This window comes from Thunnus thynnus, unplaced genomic scaffold (assembly GCF_963924715.1).
Source record: "Thunnus thynnus unplaced genomic scaffold, fThuThy2.1 SCAFFOLD_40, whole genome shotgun sequence".
In the NCBI taxonomy this organism is placed as follows: domain Eukaryota; kingdom Metazoa; phylum Chordata; class Actinopteri; order Scombriformes; family Scombridae; genus Thunnus; species Thunnus thynnus.
Genome location: NW_027095916.1, coordinates 103,158 through 118,168, shown reverse-complemented (window position 1 = coordinate 118,168; position 15,011 = coordinate 103,158). Strand labels below are relative to the sequence as shown.

General features: G+C 42.8%; 2 protein-coding genes across 2 annotated transcripts in view; one reads left to right on the top strand and one right to left on the bottom strand.

Moving 5' to 3' along the window:
• Window positions 1–15,011, bottom strand: part of LOC137178782 (NACHT, LRR and PYD domains-containing protein 1b allele 2-like) — a 123,983-nt gene that overhangs the window by 27,959 nt on the left and 81,013 nt on the right. The window lies entirely within an intron of this gene.
• Window positions 1–15,011, top strand: part of LOC137178785 (NACHT, LRR and PYD domains-containing protein 1 homolog) — a 109,546-nt gene that overhangs the window by 46,181 nt on the left and 48,354 nt on the right. The gene's annotated exons all lie outside the window — the stretch shown is intronic.

Here is a 15,011-nt window from a genome sequence, read left to right as displayed (position 1 = left end):
GGACAGTGAGTCTCAAAGGACTGTTATTCAGTGCAGCACCGTGTTCGAGTTTAAAGGAGTACTTTGGCAAAGAGTGTTCAACGAGGAGCACAGCTAACAGCTAATGTAGCTCACATTAGCTTAGCTACGGACTTCATCTGCGTGCAGCTAAACCAGCTACTCAACTGGTGAAGTTAGCCTGCGGTGTGCCGGACCTGTTCAGTGTGATCTGCGGTGAGTTCTACCGGGAGAGTGGGAGAAGTCATCTGCAGCCGACGTGGCCGCAACACGCTGGTCCTGACAGGAGGAATCGTCTACCTCATCCCATGTATCAGCAACCCGCTGGTATCGCACAGGGGACGAGGAGTACGCCATTACGGCAGTGAGTTGCCATCTGTTTTATTTCAGCGCTTTAGCGTGAAGCAGCCATTTTGTTTCTGGCTACAACGCACACAAGCATCGCTTCAGGCCTGCATCATTAACACTGGGTACCCATATCCTTTTCAGTTAGTTATAACTGCCGGCTTTAGGTGTGTTTCATTATTTGGTGGTTTTATAATGAGTGCACTCAAAAGGGGTATTTGAATATTAAGAAATTGATCATTTAAAAGGTACTGAAAAGTCTTTTGAACTTGAGTGTTAATTTTGTGTTTTATTTTCATTATTAAAAGAATATTTGTGTTTACATTTACAACAGTAAATCTTTAAAACTTACTTTTTTCTTGTCATTTGTATAAGTGTCTGAGAAATAGTACTGTTGATGTTTACCGACATATTGAGAGTACTTTTATTTCAATTGGCAAGTGTTTAGGAGAAAGGTATAAACTTAAAGGATACTTTAATTCTTATTTCATTTATCTACAGTTTGATTAAAAACATTAAAAATTAGTATTAAAACATTCAGTGAGTAAATAAAAGTGTCTTACATTATAGAATAAATAGAACTTAGTTCACCAATATTATATTACAGTGTACTTGTCATTCAGTATTAGTTAATCTTAAAGAAAGAGATTTCTAAAACATAAAGAACTTGGGAAGCGTACCTCATAAAAATAGACCAGCCGTCTAGAGGGCGCTACATAAAATGGAGGCACCGCTGGGATTGTGGGTTAATTAATGCTGAAATTGGTGATTTGTGACTGTAAATTTCCTAGTGTGTGAACTATTCAACTGTGAAAAAAAAAAAAAACTAAGAAAGACAAACAAAACAATATATGGTGATATTTAACTAACAGCAGCTAAAGTGTCACAATGTACAGGAACCAGCTGAAGAACTGGTGTCGAGGTGAAAACCTGGATGAGAGCCATGCCTTGCTGACCATCGTTCCTGAGAAGACAGAAACAGCACACATAGTAGAGACTTTGCAAACTGTAAAGTGCTTGGGACGGGTACAAGTGAGAGGAAGAATGTTAAACGAAACTACAAATGAAGTGCTGGTGCTTTGCGAGTGCAAAGAGAAATTGACTGATGCAGACGTCCCAAGTGAAGTTTTGAGCTCAGATGGACAAACTGCATGGAAAATATTCACTGTGGCTCAGAGCTCAGACCCTGAGTTGGAGTTTAACCGTAAACTGCATGCTCTTCTACAAGCAGAAGGAAAGTCCACAGAGGATGTGCAGGCCTTGCTGACCCCGCACATACCTCCCTCTACAGAAGCCATCCTTCGTGCTGTGGGCGATCTGTTTGATAAGACTGTCAAGCCCTCAGCAGAAAGTGGAGGATACCGCCGCCTGCGGATCTTTTCCGGTATTGTGCCTACACCAGCAGGAGAGGAACAATTCGACCACTGGTTAGAGCAAGCTTACCTGATGGTTGAAGAGAGTGAGGGTTCTGCTAAAGACAAGAGGAGAAAGATAATGGAGAGTTTAAAGGGGCCAGCTCTGGAAGTGATAAAAGCAGTGCGTCTCTCCAATCCTGACATTGCCCCTGACAAGTGCCTGGAGGCTCTGGAAAACGCCTTTGGATTAGCAGAGTCTGGAGACGATTTGTATTTCACATTCAGAATGCAGCAGCAGCAACCTGGTGAGAAGCTATCTGATTTCCTCAGGAGATTAGAACGTTGCCTGTCCAAAGTGGTACAAAGAGGTGGTCTCACTCCCCTAGCCATGGATGGTGCACGGCCTGAGCAGCTTCTGAGGGGTGCAGTTAATGCTGATCTGATGTTAATCCAACTGCGACTGAGGGAGAGAAGAGCTAATCCCCCAACTTTCCTTGAGCTCCTGAAAGAAATTCGTTCAGAAGAAGAATATGAATCTTCTCGAGCAAAGCTGAACCATTCAGTGTATACAGTTCACACCAAGCTTCAAGAAGAAAACAAACACTCAGAGATACAGAGTTTGAGAGCTGAAATTAAAGAAGTGAAATCAATGTTTGCTGCGCTCTCTACACGGGACAAAGAGACACAAAATGAGAACTTTCAAACTAAAGTGAGAAATGTCCCAGAGACTAATGCTGATCCAGAAGTGATAGCTCTGAGGAAACAACTGAAACAATTACAACAAAAGGTGAACTCCAGATTACCTCAATCGTCTACACCTTCTCCCACAGTGATGACTGTAAACACTCAAAACAGACAAGGGGCTGAGACAGAAGAGCGTTTCTGCTATCGCTGTGGCGAAAATGGACACATGGCAGGGAAGTGCAAAAACCCTGAGAACCAAAGCAAAGTGATCCAAAGACTCATTCAAGCTCTCAAAAAGGCTAAGACCCATAGCACTCAACCTACTACTGATGTCCCCTCACCCAAAACTGACTGCACTGTGAGGAGGAGTGTAGTAGACCAGCTTGCCCCAACAGGCATACCAGAGGGTCTAATAGGGCCACCATCTTTGGAGCCTCTGAAAGTTAATGGACATTTGTGTGATGCATTACTCGACAGTGGCTCAAGAGTTAGCATCATCTTTGAATCCTGGTACAGGAGACATCTTGCTGATACTCCTATTCGCCCAGTAAGTGACCTTAACATTTGGGGTTTAAGTGACTCTGATTACCCTTATCTTGGCTACGTGGCAGTGGACCTAGAGTTTCCCAAAAGGGTAGCGGGTACCCCAACAGCCCTGTCAGCCCTGGCTCTCATTTGCCCCGATCCACCTGGTCCTGATCAGACACCTGTGATCCTCGGGACAAATACCAAGGCTAACCTATCCAAGCGGCTAGCCCAGCTGCGTGACGATAGAGTTGAAGGCACTGTAGCCCACGCCTTTGGCATACAGAACACTTTCCCAGAAACAGTGAAAGAAAAAGCCATTGACTTGTCAAATGAAGAGGATGACGAAATAGGTTGTGTAAAGTTGGAGGGTCGAAGCTCACTTGTCCTACCTGCAGGTGGCAGCATTAAAGTAGTCTGCAAAGTGGTGCTTGGAAAGTCCCTGCCAGATGACATCTTGATAGTAGAGGCCTCCAGTACAGCTACTCTCCCATCAGGTGTCATGCTCCAACCTATGGCAATACCCAGTAATGCTGTGGACATTAACCGGCTGACAGTTGTGGTCCATAATGAGTCGCAGAAAGAAGTGACCATTCCTGCCGGTGCTGTCCTGGGTCACCTGTGTGTAGCTGATGTGGTTACCACAGTGCCAAAACAAAAGCCAGAGACTGAGGATGCTTTTGATGTCAGAATGATCGACTTTGGTGAGTCACCTGTCCCCGAAACATGGAAAGCAAGGCTCAGACAAAAACTGTCTGAAAGAGCAGATGTATTCTCTCTTCATGAACTCGATGTGGGACTCGCCAAAAAAGTGGAGCACACGATCCGCTTATCTGATTCACGACCCTTTCGTGAACGCTCCAGACGCATCGCCCCTGCGGATATTGACGACGTGAGGCGTCATATTCAAAAGCTACTAGCTGCAGGCATCATTAAAGAGTCCAGAAGTCCATATGCATCGCCCATAGTGGTTGTGAGGAAAAAGAATGGGGATGTAAGGATGTGCATTGACTACCGCACACTAAACAGCCGCACTGTACCAGATCAATACACTACCCCACGCATCGATGAGGCTCTTGACTGCCTGTCGGGTAGTAAATGGTTCTCAGTGATCGACTTAAGAAGTGGTTACTATCAAATAGCCATGAAAGAAGAGGACAAAGAAAAGACTGCCTTTATCTGCCCTCTCGGGTTCTACCAATTTGAGAGGATGCCTCAAGGCATAACCGGAGCTCCTGCAACCTTCCAGCGCCTCATGGAGAAAGCAGTTGGAGACATGAACATGCTCCAAGTAATAGTCTATCTGGATGATCTGATCATATTCGGAAAGACCCTGGCAGAACATGAAGAGAGACTCTTAAAGGTGCTGGACAGACTCAGAGAAGTAGGGCTCAAGATTTCACTTGACAAATGTCAGTTTTGCCAAACAAAGGTCAAGTATGTGGGTCATATTGTGACTGCTGAGGGTGTTGCTGCTGACCCTGCAAAAATCGAAGCTGTGACCACTTGGCCCCAACCTTACAATCTCAAGACCCTACGATCCTTTTTGGGTTTTTGTGGTTATGATAGACGATTTATCCACAACTACTCCTCCATCGTCCGCCCTTTGACTGACCTCACTAAAGGTTATGGCCCCCCTCAGCGTAGCAAAAAGCCAGTAAAAGGGAAGAGAGATGTTTATTTGGATGAGAAGGAGCTGTTTGGAGACAGGTGGGACGAGTCATGCACTGAAGCCTTTGAAAAAATCAAACAGTGTTTGACAAACGCCCCTGTGCTCGCCTTTGCAGATCCTGATAAGCCTTACACACTGCATGTCGATGCTAGCCTTACGGGACTGGGAGCTGTGCTTTATCAGGCATACCCAAAAGGCTTGCGACCAGTGGCGTTCGCAAGCAGAAAACTGAGCTCGTCAGAAAAAAACTACGCCATCCATCAGTTAGAGTTTCTGTCGCTGAAATGGGCAGTTGTGGAGAAATTTCACGACTATCTCTACGGAGCCCACTTTACTGTGCGTACAGACAACAACCCTCTAACTTACGTCCTGACATCAGCAAAGCTCAACGCCACAGGACATCGGTGGCTGTCGGACTTGTCAGTGTACGATTTTAACATTATCTACAGACCAGGTAGAAATAACATTGATGCTGATCTGTTGTCACGCATAGAGGCAAGAGATGAGGAGACGGAATGGCAGAGCATCTCGCAGGCTGGAGTCAAGTCAATATGCCAGCAAGTCGGTGTTCTTGGCCCATCGGCAGACTCCCCCAAGTATGCTGAACAGCTTGGAGCTCCACCTGACTGCATTCCTGACGTGTATGCTTTCCCCACACGTCTTCAGCTTAACTCACTGGAACAAATGTCCAGGCAGGACTTAATGGCAGCCCAAGCCCAAGACGGCTTGATAGCACCCACCATACAAGCTTTAAAGTGTGGCAAGTGGAAAGACAACCCAGAGTTACTCCCTATGAAAAGAGAGATGGGTAAGCTAGTCATGACTGACGGGTTACTACATCGGGTGAGCACATGCCACACAGGGAAAAAGACACAGCAGCTAGTGCTACCTGCCAAGTTCAAAGCAGTAGTACTCAAAACCATGCACGATGACCTTGGTCATTTAGGAGTGGACAGAGTCACTGACATGATCAGGAGCCGATTCTTCTGGCCAAAGATGTCAGTCGATGTAGAGCAATATGTGAAAAACTGCGGAGAGTGTGTGCTCAGGAAGACTCCATGTCAAAGAGCTGCACCGTTACATCAGATAGTGAGCTCTGGACCTATGGACCTCGTCTGTATTGACTTCCTGTCTATGGAACCTGACTCAAGAGGAGTGAGTAATGTGCTTGTCATAACTGACCATTTTACGAGATACGCCCAAGCTTTCCCCACTCTCAATCAAAAAGCTCTCACAGTGGCAAAAGTCTTAGTGGAAAAGTACTTTGTACATTATGGCTTGCCATCTCGTATTCACTCTGATCAAGGCAGAGACTTTGAGTCTCGACTCATTAAAGAGTTGTTAAAGATACTGGGCATACAGAAGTCAAGGACCACCCCTTACCACCCCCAGGGTGATCCCCAACCTGAACGCTTCAACAGAACTCTGTTATCCATGTTGGCCACACTCAACCAAGAAAAGAAGCGGCAATGGAGTCAGCATGTAGTGCACCTGGTGCATGCATACAATAGCACCAAGTGTGACGCCACGGGATACTCCCCGTATATGCTGATGTTCGGCCGAGAGGCTCGACTCCCGCTGGATGTATGCTTTGGGACATGCCCAGATGGCAAAGTTGACCAACCACATTCTGCATATGTTGCCAAACTGAAAGAGGATTTGCAGACAGCCTATAACCTGGCCACAGAGGTCTCTAACAAGAGACACCAGCAAAATAAAAAGGCATACGACAAGAGACTTAGGTTCCACAAACTAGAACCTGGCGACAGAGTATTGCTGAAAAACCTTGGATTGAAGGGAAAACACAAACTGGAAAATCGCTGGTACAATGTCCCTTATGTTGTAGTGGATAAGTTGCCAAACTTGCCTGTTTACAGAGTAAAGCCACTAAACGTCAAAGGGAAGGTCAAAACATTGCACAGAGATAATCTCCTTCCCATAGGAGATCGAGTGAGGATACCAGTGCAGGAGGAAATGGAGAATGTTCCAAAGAGACCTGTGACTCGAAGTCGTGTCCCCAACCGACACAAAAGAAACTCCACAGATCACACTGTACAAAGAGAAAGCCATACCTTGAGTGATTCTTCTGATCTGGAGTGTGAATGGCCGACCAAACCCTATAGGGAGTTAATGGGAAATCTCTTGCGAAGGAGAGAAAGACATAGTGCTGAAGGATCAGAGCAGTTGGAAGTCCTCAGTCCTTCAGAAGAGAGTCACTCAGAGAGAGACCACTCTCCTGTAGAGCATGTTCCAGATGTCCCTCAAGCAACCGACTCTGAGTCAGGACCACTCTCCAGTGAAGATGAGCAACTACCCTCGAGCTGTTCTAATGTACATGTGACACCAAAGCCAAGTAGGCCAAAAAGATCATTGAAACCAGTTGTAAGACTTACCTATGATGAGCCAGGAAAGGCCAAAGATCAACCCATTACCATTTTACATAGAGGGGTTACTATAAAAATTGGTAAGCACTAAGCTGGGTCTCATAATCTCACCCTTAATACTTTGAGTAGAAACTTAAGTTAAGTTTTGTAATCTGATGAGGACATCAGACGTTTAAAGGGGGGAGGGTGTAACCCTGTTAAAAAAGGGACAATAAATAGTTTAAATATGTTCATGTTTGATAAAATGTGATTAAAAGTATTAAGAATAATATTTCATGAAGGTTGATAAAGTTTGTTTAAAAATAGTTTAATAAATAAGTTTAAAAAGTTTAAAAAGATTCAAATATGCACTTTAAGATATTTCATGTTATTTTGAAAAGTCTCAGGGTTAAAGAGGAAGTACCGATTGAGAAAAGTGTAATTCTGGTAATTAATTGGTTAAGATCTGGCTAAACAGGAAGTGTGTGTATTTTGTTGTGTGAGCGAGAAACTTGACATGCAAGAGAGAGCGCGCGATACGGAGCAGAGAAGGGAGAACTGCCTGGCGTTTAATATGTTACAGTAAAAAAATATGCAGAGTACGGACACTGTTTATGAATAATAGGTAGAGATAAACGGACAGTGAGTCTCAAAGGACTGTTATTCAGTGCAGCACCGTGTTCGAGTTTAAAGGAGTACTTTGGCAAAGAGTGTTCAACGAGGAGCACAGCTAACAGCTAATGTAGCTCACATTAGCTTAGCTACGGACTTCATCTGCGTGCAGCTAAACCAGCTACTCAACTGGTGAAGTTAGCCTGCGGTGTGCCGGACCTGTTCAGTGTGATCTGCGGTGAGTTCTACCGGGAGAGTGGGAGAAGTCATCTGCAGCCGACGTGGCCGCAACACGCTGGTCCTGACAGGAGGAATCGTCTACCTCATCCCATGTATCAGCAACCCGCTGGTATCGCACAGGGGACGAGGAGTACGCCATTACGGCAGTGAGTTGCCATCTGTTTTATTTCAGCGCTTTAGCGTGAAGCAGCCATTTTGTTTCTGGCTACAACGCACACAAGCATCGCTTCAGGCCTGCATCATTAACACTGGGTACCCATATCCTTTTCAGTTAGTTATAACTGCCGGCTTTAGGTGTGTTTCATTATTTGGTGGTTTTATAATGAGTGCACTCAAAAGGGGTATTTGAATATTAAGAAATTGATCATTTAAAAGGTACTGAAAAGTCTTTTGAACTTGAGTGTTAATTTTGTGTTTTATTTTCATTATTAAAAGAATATTTGTGTTTACATTTACAACAGTAAATCTTTAAAACTTACTTTTTTCTTGTCATTTGTATAAGTGTCTGAGAAATAGTACTGTTGATGTTTACCGACATATTGAGAGTACTTTTATTTCAATTGGCAAGTGTTTAGGAGAAAGGTATAAACTTAAAGGATACTTTAATTCTTATTTCATTTATCTACAGTTTGATTAAAAACATTAAAAATTAGTATTAAAACATTCAGTGAGTAAATAAAAGTGTCTTACATTATAGAATAAATAGAACTTAGTTCACCAATATTATATTACAGTGTACTTGTCATTCAGTATTAGTTAATCTTAAAGAAAGAGATTTCTAAAACATAAAGAACTTGGGAAGCGTACCTCATAAAAATAGACCAGCCGTCTAGAGGGCGCTACACTTTCATTTTCTCATCTTTTGTCTAAAGCTTGGACAAAAATCATTTTGAATATTAGAAGGGATGGATTTTCTTTTTTTTTCTTTTTCTTATTTAGTGAGATGCCTCCGACCACACAGCCTTCTCCGCCGCCGTACCAGAAAGGAGCCGCAGCTTCGGAACAGATAAGTGGAATTACAGATGGCATAAACAGATTGTGCCTGAATAGCCCTGTATCACAAAGAATTCAACTCAATGCACGATATGAGTCGCAGTTAACATCCTGTTTTCTGAGGGGTTTGAAACCGGAGATTGCAAATTGGATCAAAGAGCATCTGGTTGGATGGGAAGGTGAGGAGAGAAGGGTTATTCTTGCACATGCTAAACACGCTGAAACAGTTCTGGAAAATAGACTCAAGAAAAACAAAAAAGTAGAGGTGTTTTATAATGACAGTGATAGCGATGATGGTTGCTTTTTCTCCTCTGAGTCCCGCAGGAAGGAAATTGTTTATAGCTGTGGGAAAAGGGGCCACATCGCCAGAGAATTCCAGTTGCGGACAATGGGTGGAACGGAGGTCAAGGCAGTGGCCGGGGCAGAGGAGGACGTGGGCGCCGTGGAGGCGGCAGGATAGAAAAAGGAGGATGTGATGATAGAGAGAAGGACAGAGAGCAGGACTTCTGACTAGCTTCCCCTACAGAATCAGTTCATGCAATCACATACACACACAAAACATAAATTAAAGATGCTGACTATGATTCTGAGGAAGGGGAGGGATCAGATTTTCCATCACAAGAAGAAGTGCTAAATCTTGAGTCTGTTGAAGTAGTTAGCCAAGTGGGATGACAAACCTTTTGTGACTCTGCTTGTGGGGGGGGGGATCGAGGAATGATAACATCCACAGGTCGGCCAGAAGTACTACTTTGCTTACAAACAGTGTGTGTGTGTGTGTGTGTGTGTGTGTGTGGGGGGGGGGGGGGGGGTGTGGAGTGTTTTTCCACCGGATACATGGTCTGTACAGAAAGGCGCTGAATTGGGTAACAGTGGGAGCAGCCACTACCCATTTGCGGCCCACTTTGTGATAATTGCAGGACAGAGTGTGTATGTTGACAGAGGAGCAGGAAAAAGAGTTAGAAGAGTTGCCTTCTGAACTGTGGAGTACAGGGAAAGGTGGTGATATTGGATTGTTACGCACTGCCACACCTGTTACCATTAAATCTAAAAGCTCTTATAGACCGTCTGTCAAACAATATCCTTTGAAACCGGAAGCTGAGGAAGGTATTTCAGAGGTGATAGATTGTTTGATAAAACAAGGGGTTTTGGTTTATTGTCCTGACTCACCCTGCAACACACCAATTCTGCCTGTAAAGAAACCTACCTCTGGGTGGCGGTTATTAAATGATTTACAAGCTGTGAACCGAGCTGTAGTTCCGCGAGCTCCAAACGTACCAGATCCCTACACTCTTTTGAACAACATAAAAACCACTAATGTCTGGTACTCAGTGATTGATTTGGCAAATGCATTTTTTACCATTCCTTTGAGCCCTGAGTCACAGTTTTGGTTTGCGTTTACTTTCAAACACAGACGATTGACATATACAAGGCTTCCTCAAGGGTTTCAAGATAGCCCTACTATTTTTTTCACAAGAAATTAAAAAGTGCATTGATCTTTTCAAACCTCCTGAAGATGAGTCTCAGGTCTTGACTTATGTTGATGATATTCTTGTGGCCTCCAGTTCGCAGCAAACTGTTAAAAAAAAATGTAAAAACATGACTTTGGCCTTGTTGAAATATCTGGCTGCAGCTGGTGTTAAAGTCTCTAAGTCTAAACTCCAGCTGTGGAGACAGGAGGTGAAATATTTGGGTTACACACTAACTCCTGAAGGCCGCGTGCTGGATGAACAGAGAAAAACAACTATTCTGCAGTTACCACAGCCTACAACAAAACGAGAGATGATGTCTTTTCTCGGTACTTGCAACTTTTGCAGATTGTGGATTGCTAATTATGCCGAAATTGCACAACCACCACAAAATATGATTTATAGAAAGGCAATGGCTGCTTCAGATAAGGTGGTGTGGACTGAGGAGGGCAAACACGCTTTCACAAAGTTAAAACAGTTGATAGCTTCCTCATCTGTGCTAGCTCTACCTAACATGAAAAAGGATTACATACAGACAGCGGATTGCAAAAATGGATTTATGACATCTGTTCTGTTACAGGAGTATGGGGATAAATTAAGACCTGTTGCTTTCTATTCCTCCAGATTTGACCCAGTAAGCAGAGCTCTGCCCGGATGTTTGCAGGCGGTAGTGGCGGCGGCTATGGCAGTACAGACTTCAGCTGCATTAGTTTTGCTTAGACCACTGACTCTTAGAGTGCCCCATGTGGTCTCCTTGCTTTTGCTGGAGCATAAACATTCACATATGTCACCAGCCAGACATCTGTCTTGCATGGCCACATTGTTAGGCCAGCCAAACTTGACCATGGAGAGATGTACTGCTTTAAATTCAGCTACAGTTCTCCCAACGCCTGCGGAAGGGCTTCCCCACTATTGTGTGGCGATTACAGATGAATTTACCCTACCTCGCGCTGATTTGATTGACACACCTTTACCTGATGCAGACATTGTGATGTTTGTAGATGGTTCAGCAAGTAAACATGTAGATGGGAGTAACAAAGTTGGTTATGCTGTAGTTACACTGCATGAAGTATTAGAGTCTGGAGCTTTGCCTTCTAATTTCTCTGCTCAGGCAGCAGAATTGGTTGCACTGTCAGCAGCGTGCCGGTTAGAAAAAGATAAGAAGGTCACAATCTGGACAGATAGTCAGTACGCTTTCTCCACTTTGTTTACCTTTGCGCAGCAGTGGAGGAATCGAGGAATGATAACATCCACAGGTCAGCCAGAAGTACTATTTTGCTTACAAACAGGGGGGGGGGGGGGGTGTTTTTCCACCGGATACATGGTCTGTACAGAAAGGCGCTGCATTGGGTAACAGTGGGAGCAGCCACTACCCATTTGCGGCCCACTTTGTGATAATTGCAGGACAGAGTGTGTATGTTGACAGAGGAGCAGTAAAAAGAGCAAAAATGGATTTATGACATCTGTTCTGTTACAGGAGTATGGGGATAAATTAAGACCTGTTGCTTTCTATTCCTCCAGATTTGACCCAGTAAGCAGAGCTCTGCCCGGATGTTTGCAGGCGGTAGTGGCGGCGGCTATGGCAGTACAGACTTCAGCTGCATTAGTTTTGTTTAGACCACTGACTCTTAGAGTGCCCCATGCGGTCTCCTTGCTTTTGCTGGAGCATAAACATTCACATATGTCACCAGCAAGACGGCCAGAAACACATAAGGATCTATTGTTGAGGTTACTTGATGAAATACAGCTGCCTGCCAAGGTCGCTGTCTGTCACTTCAAAATCACATACTTTCAAAAGTGAAACTTAAAGAGAAGAGTAGGAAATACTTATTGAATGTAATTTCATACTTTAAAAGTGGTGGAAGAAGTACTATTTTGCTTACAAACAGTACGTAAATAAAACTATAGCATTTACCTTAATTCAATATTTTATTGCATTTGTTTTTTTTCTTGTTTTATTTTACACAGACATAAAACACATACACAATGCTCAGACACACACACAAAAAAATAGCATAACTTACATCACAAACAAGAACAGAAACAACAGACCTACCATACATATACATATATACACACATATATACATATATGTACATACATGTCAAGTACTACAGCAATTTAAATTAAAGACATCATTCTATAGAAGAAACTAAATTAAAAAGTCAGATAGAATTAATTTATGATATCAGAGAATAATCATAGCTCTGTATCCCAATTTTTTGATTTTGTCAAGATCTCCCATTTATTTATGTTTGAGCTTTTTGCTCTTCCTTTGATAATTATCTTTTCCTGCAAATAGTAATGTTTTAAAAATAATATGAAGGAACTCAAAACCAACGTTTTTGGAGAATCAAATATATAAAGTTTGCCGAGCAACACAATGATATCAATAACGTATTTTTATCATCTTGATAACCCAAAATAATATTGAGAGAGGATAAAGGTAAAAGTTTGTTCAGATTTGCCACATGCATGATATCCTCCTCATCACCACAAAATCTACAGATATTATCCTCAGTTAGTCTCCAAATCTTACGCATTTTTCTTGTTTGTAATATTTTATAAAAACATGTAACTAGAAGGCCCATAAATAATTATAGCAAGATGATGAATAAATGCATCTTAAAATGCAAGAGGAAGAAGAGTATCAAACACATCTTTCCAATATGTTTGAAAATGATATGGATGACAAGTTATATTCTCAAAGTACATAAAGAAAAGATACATATCTTAGTTGATTTAAAGGTCACACTGGTTGTGGTTAGAAAAACAGGAAGGTGAAAGAGTGAGAAACAGCATATTGAAAGTCACTGACTTCACCTTGCAGTGAGAAACTTATGACTGTCTTCAGTGTCTGTATTTACACTACACTGGCTGAGGACTTTTTTATTCTTGATTCAACGAGGACACATTTGTTAGTATTCTTTGAACTTTTTTGGATTCACAGAAGTTCAGGATGATTCACCTGACTGATGGACAGTCTTTCAGAGCTTTGCTTTTCCATCACATCATTATTTATTAAGGCCTGATCACCAAGTAGTGTGAAGGCCCCATTGCAATGCAAGGAATTATTGTTTTTTTTCAAAAACAACTCTTCAACTCTGCCAAGCTTTTGAGTTTTCATGGAACGCACTTGACGTGGCATGTCGGTCAGTTTGCATGATTCACCATAAAACAGGAAGTTGTTGTAACTTGACTTTACATTATCGTCATATCTGCCCCAAATTTCTCATGTTTGATAAGAGTCCAGGCCTGAACACATCTACATGTAAATATTGAATCATAGTCATAGCGTCACCTACTGGCAACAGGAGGTCAGCCTTATATGAGAAACATCATCTGATTTACATGAAATTTACATGCTGTGGTGTACACGATGTACAGCAACATGGTGTTCTCTAGCACCACATAGGGGACACAGGAAGTGATAGTTATCTCCTACATGCAATGACCAGTATTCATGAAAATGTATATCCATGTTAGTTGCCCCCTGGTGGATATATTGCTGCATTACTATTTCACTTATATAGTATTATCTATGGGCAACAGGAAGTGAGGCCTAAATGACACATAGTTCATCAAATGTATACACAATTTCCAATAAGTCATCTCCAGCGCCACGTACTGCACACAGGAAATAATATTTTTTCAATTCACACAGTTTAAGATAATCCTGAAAATTCAGAGCCATGTAAAGAGACCTCCAATAGTGACACCACAGCTGCCGCTCCCTCCGACGGGGGGAGGGCCCGTTCATCGCTGCTTGCAGCTTTAAGTTTTATCATTCAAGTACGCCATTGCATTTTCGAGGGGCTTGGGATGCTCGAAAACTCACAAAAGTTGGCACACATGTCAGAAATGATGATGTGCACTCCACAGGATGACACAGACGTAGACGTAGACATGGACAAAGACACTGCAAAGTCAGAACTAGGAGAGGCTGCCGCAAACGTCGGTCATGCTGCCATCACACCAGTTCATGGAGAGAGAGAATACCACCTACAAGGACACAAGGACCCCTTAATTTCTCTTCTTGTCTTCACAAAATAACTCTTCAGGTAGCAGTTGACAGGTAGCTAGTTGCTTTGATTTAAAAAATATATCCAAAGATGATATTTCCTCTTCTGTTCTTGCTGATTAATGCTGTTATCTCTTCTTTAGAGTCTTTTCTGAAGATAATTTGAGGTTATTTTGCAAAATGTCCCACTTTTGCAGCCACTCTCAAGGGATACCTTGACATTTTCCTGTAGAATTTGCTGGTACAACTCAGAATTCATTTTTTCATCAATGATTGCAAGCCGTTCTAGTCCAGAGGCGCCAAAACAGGCTCCAACCATGATACCGCCACCATCATGTTTCACAGATGGTATATAGCTCTTATACTGAAATGCAGTCTTTGCTCATTGCCAAAAATAATGCTTCTCATCCAAGCCAAAAAGTTCGATTTTGGTCTCATCCATCCACAGAATATTTTTCCAACAGCCTTCTGATGAATCCACGTGGCTTTGAGCAAACCATAGACAGGCAGCAGTGTTCTTTTTGGAGAGCAGTGGGTTTGTAACTCTGCCATGCACACCGTTGATGTTCAGTGTTCTCCTGATGATGGACTCATGAACATTGACATGAATCACTGCAAGAGAGGCCTTTAGTTTCCTAGACGTTACCCTGGGGTCCCTTGTGTCCTCTCAGATTATTACATGCCTGGTGTGATCTTTGTTGGCCGACCACTCCTGGGGAGGGTAACATCTAGGGTTTT